This window comes from Tamandua tetradactyla, chromosome 4 (assembly GCF_023851605.1).
Source record: "Tamandua tetradactyla isolate mTamTet1 chromosome 4, mTamTet1.pri, whole genome shotgun sequence".
Lineage (NCBI taxonomy): Eukaryota > Metazoa > Chordata > Mammalia > Pilosa > Myrmecophagidae > Tamandua > Tamandua tetradactyla.
In genome coordinates this window covers 90,030,903-90,040,826 of record NC_135330.1, presented here as the reverse complement: position 1 = coordinate 90,040,826, position 9,924 = coordinate 90,030,903, and the positions used below count along the sequence as shown (strand labels likewise).

General features: G+C 38.0%; 1 pseudogene; it reads left to right on the top strand.

Annotated features, from left to right (window-relative positions):
- The first annotated feature begins 2,761 nt into the window (after positions 1-2,761).
- LOC143680358 (fructose-2,6-bisphosphatase TIGAR pseudogene) lies at positions 2,762-8,187 on the top strand (annotated as a pseudogene).
- The last annotated feature ends 1,737 nt before the right edge of the window (positions 8,188-9,924 follow it).

Genomic DNA, 9,924 nt, shown 5'->3' with positions numbered 1-9,924 from the left:
GGAAACCCCCTACATGGTTGATGGGAATATAAAATGGCACAGCTACTGTGGAAAGCAATTTAGTGTCTTTCAAAAAGTTAAACACAGAATGAGCATATTACCATGGAATTCCACTCCTAAATATATGACCAAAGATATTGGAAACAGGGAATTAAACAGAATGATTACACATATGATCATACCAGCTTTATTCACTATTAAGTATTAACTACTAAAACTATTTTCTTTTTTTTTTACATGGGCAGGCACTGGGAATCAAACCCAGGTCCTCTGGCATGGCAAGTGAGCATTCTTGCCTGCTGAGCCACCATGGCCCACCCAAAACTATTTTCTTGTCTGCTCTGAATTTACTGACTGAAATGACCTCATCTTCCCTTGTTAGAAACATTAAAAACCTTGAATCTCCTTTGTTCAGAGAGACATATTTTGGGCCATTATGCTGTCTGTTCTCCTGCTACATGGGTAGTAATAAACTTTTCTCTGTTTGATACGCCAGTGTCTCAGGTATTGGTTATTGAGCATGTTGGGCAAAAGAATCCATGGATATTGTCTGGTATTAATTGGCAACTACAAAGGGAAAATGATCTAATCTCTGTGGCCCTGACAAGGCATAGAGGCCAGGTAACAGAGCTTTTTGCAGCTGCTGGACTTTATTTAGTCTAGAAGTTCAGTGATTGGGAGTTCTCTGCCCTGCCAGCACTCCAGCAACATCAAGTTTTGGTGCATTGAAAACCTTCAAAGAGAGAAACCATTTCCAGTTCCAGGTCCAGACATCTGAATGGGTGAGCGGGTCATCAGGGTAAAGGTGAATCAGGAAGTAGATAAATGGTCTGAGTTCCCTTTGACCTAGGCCTGGGTCCAGCTTCCAGAATGATCCCTTTGCTGTTACCTCTACACCTTCTGATTTGGGTACCTTGCTGTACAGGGTTTGAGGTCCTGACCTGATCCAACAATTAATGGGTTTAATGAAGTTAAGTAGGCCTGTTTAAGTTTTAGCCAGCATAGTACCTAAATATTGGTTAATTGCTAAATTGGTGTGGTAGGCATTTTGTGTCTAAGTGTCAGTTGATGCATTTGTTGTGCTGTTTAAATAAAGCAAGTCTTGTTAATAGTATATGGTGGTGTTTTGCAACATTCATACTATCTGAGTGTTTTAGCTGATTACTGACTATGGAAATCTTTTAAAATGGGAAATTCTAACTCTAATGGTGTTCCTGAATATAGCCCTCTGGGCTGCATCTTGAATAGCTGGAAAAATTTTAGCTATGAGTCTATGAAAAAGTGGAACTTAATTAACTTTTGTAACGAAGTCTGGCCACAATATAATTAAGAATCAGAAGACAGCTGGCCTGAGAATGGATCTACAGATAAGAGCATCATATTACAATTAGAACTGTCCTGCAAAAAGAAACAGAAATGGTACGATGATATATGTTCAATTCTTCCTTTGTCTCTCCTAGCAACTGATGTTAATGTGAAGATGTGATGTTGTACCCATAAATAGTGATGAAGAAAAGAAAAACATTCTTCCTGATTCATACTGGAGGATTCAATAGAATTGTTATTAACTCCTTTATCATCTCTGTCTGCACCCTATAACAAAGGAACAAACAGATCAAGAAAAGAATAAAATCTCATGCCCCTTCATCATCCTCTTTAATATCTCCCTCTACCAGAGAGAAATGATCCTGAAGGAGGAATGGTCTACCCCTTCCACACCTGGCAGGAAACCCAATTTGGTCAGGGCTTCTCCTTAAAATCAACAGCAGAACCACTGCAAAAACTTCTACCCCTCTGGCAAGTGTGAGTTGGAGTATATGATCAGGGAGGACCAAGAGGATTTGTGTATGTGCATATGTCAGATTTCAATAATTGAAAAAATAATACTCCACTCTATAGAGAGGACCCAAAGGAAATAGAGAAACTGCTTACTTCAATATTTGCATCCTATAACCAAAATTGCTTTGACATTCAGACTTCATTAAATACCTTGATAACAGAAGAATGGAGAATGGTAATAGAAAAGGCAAAGCAGGAAGCTGATAGAAAACAGGGAGAAAACCCTGGCAACCCAGGATATGCTGAGGCAAATTTAGCAAAACCTATAAGGGACCATGAATGGAATCCAACTGAAGTAGAAGGCTGAGCTAAATTAGAATACCATAAAGAGTACAGTATTGTTGGCTTGTGAAAAGGTGTCCCTAAAGCTATAAATTATCAGAAGATAAATGAAGTAAGACAAAGGCCAAAAGAGAATCCTTTGGCTTTTCTTTAAAGAATTTATACTACTTACTGGCAATACACAAACAGATCCAGAAAGTCAAGAAAATGTCATAAACCTAAATATAACTTTTATTACTCAGAGCTTTCATCATGTAAGGATAGACAATGGAAAAGAATTTACTATCTCTAGGTTGGTTGAAATCTCTTTTAAAGTTTATAGCAACAGTGATAAAGTTAAAGATCAGTATTTTCAAAAACAAGCAGCACTGGAAGATCAATACCTTAGGAAGTAAATGGCACATCTTGGGACTCTAATGAACCAAGGAAAACCAGGATAAGATAATGGCAGGTAGGTAAGAGTCCTGGGTCCCTCTACATTTCCCTTGAGAGTTGGGAGGGACTCCTAAGAAATTAGAAGCAAACCAATGCATATACTGCAGAAAAGGGGCACAGTGGAAGAGGGATTGCCCTAGCCACCCCAAAGGAAAAGCCCCTAGGGAAGCTGGACAGCCTGCATTACAGATACCCCAATGAAATGATGATGCAGCTGACAGTCACTTTGAATGAAGGGGGCCAAGGGCTCTATGAAGAAACATCACTTCTTTCAATCTCCCACCAAGACCTTTGGATAACAGTACAGGTGAGAAAGCAATTAGTTGATTTTCTTTTCTATACAAGAACCATTAACTCAGTATTAAATAAAAAACCTAATGTGATTTCCAACCAATCTGTTACTATAACTGGAGTATCTAGTAAGAACACGAATAAGCCATTTTTGCAGCATCTAGGCTGTTTAATTGGTACTAAAAATTTAAAGCATAGTTTTTTATATGTACCAGAATGTCCAGTTTCCTTGCTGGGAAGAGGCTTGCTAACCAATTTAAATGCCCAGATAATATTTTCTCTGGTTTATGCCTCCAGGGCATGCCTGTGCACTACAGCCTACTTTCCTACTCACCAAAGGAGGAAATCTGACAAGGCCTATTCTAGAAGAAATCTTAAAAGCTAAGAAACCAGAAACATGGACTGATGAAAACATGCACAAGCAAAGACAGTAGAGCCATTTTGAGTGAAACTTCAGAAGCCAGGTACTGTGCATAAAATTAAACAGTATCCACATAAGCTAGAATCCAGAAAAGGCATTGCTCCACTTATAGAGAAATTTCTGAAATACCAACACTGTCAATCTCCATATAATACTCAAATATTGCCTGTGCAAAAGCCAAGCACCCTAAATGAGTATCATTTTATGAAGAATCTCTGGGCTATTAATCAAATTTTAGAAGCCATTCACCTTGTGGTGCCAAACCTGAGCACCTTACTCACTGCATTATCTGAGGATATCTGTTGGTTCACCATTTTAGATTTTAAAGACACCTTTTACTGCATACCCCTTAATTCAGAATCACAGGAATTTTTTACTATTGAATGGAAGGACTCAGTCACTAAACTTAAGCAAGAATATTTTTGGACTGTCCTTCCACAAGAATTTAAAAATTCTCCCACAATATTTGGAAAAATGTTGGCTAGACATCTAAAACATTTACTCTTACATGAACGAGTGTTATTACAGTTTGTAGATGACATATTAATAGCAATCTGTACTAAAGATACATCAGACAAAAACACTATACAAACTCTAAATTTTTAGTGGACTGGGGTTCTAAGGCCTCGAAGAAGGCTTAAATTTCACAAGAATCTGTGAAATATTTGGGTTTTGAGTTATTGAGAGAACAGAGAAATCTATTGCCAGTTTGAAGAAAGGCTTTAGCCCAAGTGGCAGAGACACTTACTAAAAAGACAGCTTTGGGAATTCCTAGGGATGGCAGGCTTTTGTAGGATTTGGATACCTAATTTTGGGCTCATAGCAAAGCCTTTAGATAAAGCCCTCACCAGATCTGAGGAAGAAACTTTACAATGGACCACTGAGTGTAGCAATGCTTTCCAGAAAATAAAAAGACAAGTGTCAGTACTTGTGCCAGTACTAGGCCTTCCAGAACCAAGTACCCTTTCATACATGAAAGCTAAGGAATTGAATTAGGAGTGCTCATTCAGAATCCAGGAAATATCAATCACCCTGTGGCCTATTTTTCTAAACAATTATGTAATACTGCTCCAGGATGGCCAGTTTTCCTAAGCACTGTGGCAGCCACCTGTGATTTTCTCAAAGATACCAAAAAATTTATGTTAGGACAACATACCACTGTGCACACTCCACACTATGTGCTGTTGTTCTGATAACAGAAAGGTGGATATTGGCTCACCATTGGACAGTTAGGTAAATACCAAGCCATTCTCTTAGATAATCCTAACATCACTCTAAAAATTTCTTCTAGTTTAAACGAAGTGACTTTACTTCTGAGTAGGGAGGAGAACCTGAGTATAACCTGAGCATAATTGATGAAGTCTATTCCAGCTCCCCAGATTTGGTTGATCAACCTTTAGAGCAACCAGACATTCAAATGTACACTGATGGGAGCAGTTTCATGAAGAGAGGACTTCAAAGAGCCTGTTATGCTGTGGTAACTCTACAAATGGTAATGGAAAGTGGGGCCCTTCCCCAAGTACATCCACACAATGGGCAGAGTTTATTGCACTCACCAGAGTGCTACATCTAGGAAAGGGACAACAGATAAATATGCATATACAGACTCTAAATACACTTTTTTTTTTACATAGGCAGGCACCAGGAATCTCTAAATACACTCTTAATATAGCTCATGCTTGTGAAGCTATCTGGAAAGAAAGAGGACTCTGAACATCAAAGAAGAAAGAAATTAAGCATATAGACATGATCTTAGCATTATTAGAAGCAGTGGTGCTGCCTAAAGAAGTGGCCATAATGTATTGTTACAGTCATCAGAAAGGAGAAATGAACTATGTACAAAGAAATTAAATAGCAGATTTGGAAACAAGACCAGTGGCCAAATTTAAATCTCCATCCTCATCGTTGGTACTTCCTCTGGTACCAGATGTAAAATGAAAAAACTTTCCTCAGTATTCAGCTCTCAATTTTAGAGGTAAACAACAGGGTTTTACCCTAGAATAAATATGTACTAGTTCTCTGTCAAACATTCCATACAAGAAACTGGAGGAAGGATGGATTTATAATAAAGATGGAATAATTCTTATTCCTGAACACTTAATGGAGAGAGTTCTTACTTATTTACATCAAAGCACTCATTATGGAAGAGATGTCATGTACAAATGGCTAAAAAATTATACTATGGGCCTAAGAAGCAAAGAACCATTCAGAAAATAACACAAACCCATTTAATTTGTGCTAGAAATACCCCAAGCCTGGGCCTCCACCCCCTATAAGAGGGGTGCAAGCCAGGGGCACAACTCCAGGTGAGGATTGGTAAGTAGATTTGACTGTTATGCCAAGGACCACTGGAAATCACTGGTCCCTCTTTGTTTTTGTAGGTACATTTACAGGATGGGTAGAGGCTTTTCCATGCAGGACAGAGTGAGCTTCAGAAGTAACTAAGACACTTCTGAAGGAAATAATCCCACAATTTGGACTTCCATTTTCAATTCAAAGTGATAATGGCAGTGCTTTTATATCAGAAGTTTCACAAGAATTATCAGGAGCCCTAAACATACATTGGAAATTACATGCATCTTGAAGACCACAATCTACTGGGAAAGTGGAAAGGATGAATCATACCCTGAAAAGAATGGTGGCAAAATTTTGCCAAGAAACTAATCTCTCATGGGACAAGGTATTACTGGTGGCTCTGATGCTGGTAAGAGTAGTGCCCAGAAGCAGGCTCCATTTGATCCTGTTTGAGATGGTATATGGTAGACCATTCCTCAAAGATACTGGTGTGTACACTTTGATGGAACAAGTCCAAGTGTTAGAAACTAAGAAATGCATTCAGTCCCTATGGGTCACATTAGAAGCAATTCATTGCTATGTCTCAAGTCAATTCTCTTTTCCTACAGATGTTCCCTTACATCAGTTTAAATCTGTGGAACTAATTCTTTTAAAAGAGCAGGAAATATCAACATTGAACAGACCAATTGGAACCAAAATGAGAAAGGCCTATGAAATCTTATTAACAACTCACTTCTCTGTCAAGTTGATTGTAGTGAAACCATGGGTGCACCATAGTAGAATAAAAATAGCACCCTCCAACCAGCTTCTCTCTCCTAGACTCCTTCACAGAACCAGGATTGAAAAACAGGTGGCTGAAAATCCTGAAGAAGAAGAAGAAACTGACCAATTTCTGGAAGGCAGATATCAATGCAAACCTCTAGAACATTGAAAATTTATCTTCAGGATAACAGCTAAGAAATAAATATTAGCACAATTCTTTTATCTGAATATCATTAAAGCTGTATAATGCTGTGTGTTATCCAAGGTGAAAATATGCCTAATAATGTATATTTTTGGCACATTCCCATTTTATATCTATGCTGAAGTATAACCCACAGGGATGATATATTATCAGGCTCTAATGCTTTCTTTCAATAAGCATATTCTTATGCAGCTTCTATGAATCAGTCTGATTGCTAGGTGTGTGGCCAATTACCTACATCAAGTGTTTCCAGTTTACCCTGGTGGATATCACCCCTCCAGGGATCTGACTGGAAGGAAATTAAAAAATTAATTAAAAGCAGACAAGAACCATGGGGAACTCTAAAAATCAGGCATATAACTAATGTTGATCCAAAAAGGTAGTTAGTCAATTTAGAAACCCCAGAACTTTGAGTTTCTTTTTCTCATAACAATATGGTATAGGAGCGGGGGTTGGCGGAAGTCGGGTGGGCGAGGCGAGCCTGCAGAGCAGAGAGGAGGGGTGGCGTGGTACACCGGCGCGGGACGCCGACCTGTGGTCCTTGCTCTACCTCCCTCGGACACCAGGAAGATGACAGGCTTCGTGCTTTTATCCGGCATGGAGAAACAAGATTTAACAAGGAGAAAATAATTCAAGGACAAGGAATAGATGAGCCTCTTTCAGAAACTGGATCCAAACAAGCAGCTGCCGTTGGGATATATCTCAAAAACGTCAAGTTTACTCATGCTTTCTCCAGCGATCTCACAAGGACCAAGCAGACCATGCACGGGATTTTGGAGAAAAGCAAGTTTTGCAGTAACCTGACAGTAAAGTATGATTCGAGACTTCGAGAAAGGAAATATGGGGCTGCAGAAGGCAAGGCACTGGCTGAGCTAAGAGCATTGGCAAAGGTAGCGGGGTTGGAATGCCCTACCTTCACACCACCCGGAGGAGAGACACTGGACCAGGTGAGGATGCGTGGAAAAGACTTTTTTGAATATCTTTGTCAACTGATCCTGAAAGAAGCAAGTCAGAAAGAACAGTTCTCACAAGGCATACCATGCAACTCTCTGAAAACTTCTTTAGCAGAAATATTTCCTTTAGCAAAAAACCTTGGATCCAAATTTAATTCAAACGGCAGTACTCCAGGATTAGCAGCCAGTGTCTTAGTTGTGAGTCATGGAGCTTATACGAGAAGCCTATTTGATTATTTTCTGACTGACCTTAAGTGTTCCTTACCAGCAACTGTGAGCAAATCTGAGATTGTATCAGTCAGTCCCAATACGGGAGTTAGTCTCTTTATCATAAACTTGGAGGAAGGAAAAGAAGTTAAACCAGCAATTCAGTGTGTTTGTATGAACCTAAAGGGACATCTGAATGGAGTGACTGAAACCCACCAAGCTTAAACCTACATCAGTGTCTAACAGTTTGGAGCCTCTGAGGGAGGGAGTGCCTTTAGCTTTATTTATTTCCATTCTCTGCTACTGCTGCTTTGCAAACAGTTAAAAATCTTTCTATTGTACAGCAGGTTATAAAGTTCGAATGCAATCATAGCCATATAAAACAAACACTAATGGGAAACCATTTAGAAAGGACTTATTTGTTTGAGTACAGTTGACATTTTCCAGAATAATTTTTTCACCCAGCTCAGTTCCATCTTTTCTTTTTTTCCCACCCAGGATGAAGGAATTCAGTGTTGTAAGATGGGGGATTAATAACCTTGTTACTGTGTTTCTTTCCTTTTTTGTCATGTTGATATTTTTCTTTACTGTCTGAAAATCTAGCCTATTTTATTGTCTCCTTGTAAGATACTGTAATGCTTTTCACTATCTCAACCAGCATTTGGGAGAAGGAATGGTTTATTTTGTAATTCCCACTGCATATTTATAGTAACAATATGGTATTTAAAAAAAGTGCTGTCCTTTAAATGAAAATTTATCATTGTCATAAGTTTATGTAAAGTAAAGTGACACTACAGTTTTTTGTTTTTTTGTATAGGGAGCAACTGCTGGAATTATTTGTACCAGATCTGGAATGTGGATGAGTGGAGATTATGATTTGAGGATGCTCTGGGGTGGAACCGAAGTTAAGGCATTATTTGATTTAAAAAAATTAAAGAAGGAGTCTGAGAGGAAGTTAAAAGAGCATCTCTTCTAAATGATCAGTCTAAATTCATTTATTTTGCAGAAGGCAAGGCAGTGGAAGCCAAGAAAGCAAAAAAGAAAAAAAAAAGAAGTATAAGAGAGTAGAGGTGAAATATCCGCTTGCCTCTTATCTAACCAATAAGCTGATGAATTTACAGTTTAAGGAAGACTCTAAAGAAATTAAACAGTTAGTAGTACACTATTCAGTAACTTCAGAATAAAAGAGGTGCCACCATTGAAGAGAGTGCTGTTGTGATAACCCTAGCCATGGTTAAGTTGTAGAAGGTACAGAGTAGGTTGCTGCTTGTCTCCACCAGATGGCACTGGAGAAAAGCTAGTTTGATTAACTTAATCTTGTCCAAAGATTGGTCCTTCAAAAATCCTTATATAATTGAAGAAATTGTTTTACATTTGGTTTGCTTTTACGTTATCATGTTAATGAATGCTGTGAGTCTATTCTTAAGAGGGTCGATACTAAAGTTATCAGTTAATGCTAATGTCACATTTAGTCAACTTTTATTTTGAACATCATTTAAATTGCATGCAAAGTCCAGTATTAAACAGTTTTTCAGAGTGTCCAGTTTACCACCAGTATTGAAACAGAGCATCTGTTTGAACACCGGAGGAAATGAATTAAAATCTGAAAAAATAACAGAAAAGGACAAGTAATAGTAAATATCCACATTCCCACCATTCAGAAATCATAACTGTTAACATTTTGTTGTATTTGCTTTCTGAACATCAAGATGTAAATAAAGTCCCCTTAACCAGTTCTTTTATTGAGTTTGTATATACTTTCATCTATTTTTTGCATTGTCACCCAGTATCATTAGGAAATTTTTGTTTTGTTGTTTGTAAAATATACACAAATGTCATCAAGATGGATGTATTCTTTTTCACTTATATTTTGGAGCTCTGTCTTTGTTAATATGTATAGACCTAGTTAATTACTTATAATTACTGTTGATGATTCTATTGAATAAATATTAGCATGTTTTGTTTATTTTCTTATTTAAAAAATGGTATAGGAGCTGTTCAACATGTTAAATATTTTGATGATAAAGCTGAACATTAAATTATCAAAGAAAAAGAGGGTCATTTGCAACTTTGGGGTGGCATGATGTGGTTAACACCTAGACATGATTTAAGCCAGATAGCCCCTCTCTGATGGGAACAACCAAATCATTCACAGCAAGATGACCCCAAAACAAGGAAAATGGGATTGCTACCTCCACTGCATTGTCTCCAAACCATAATACTATAGGAAAGTGAAT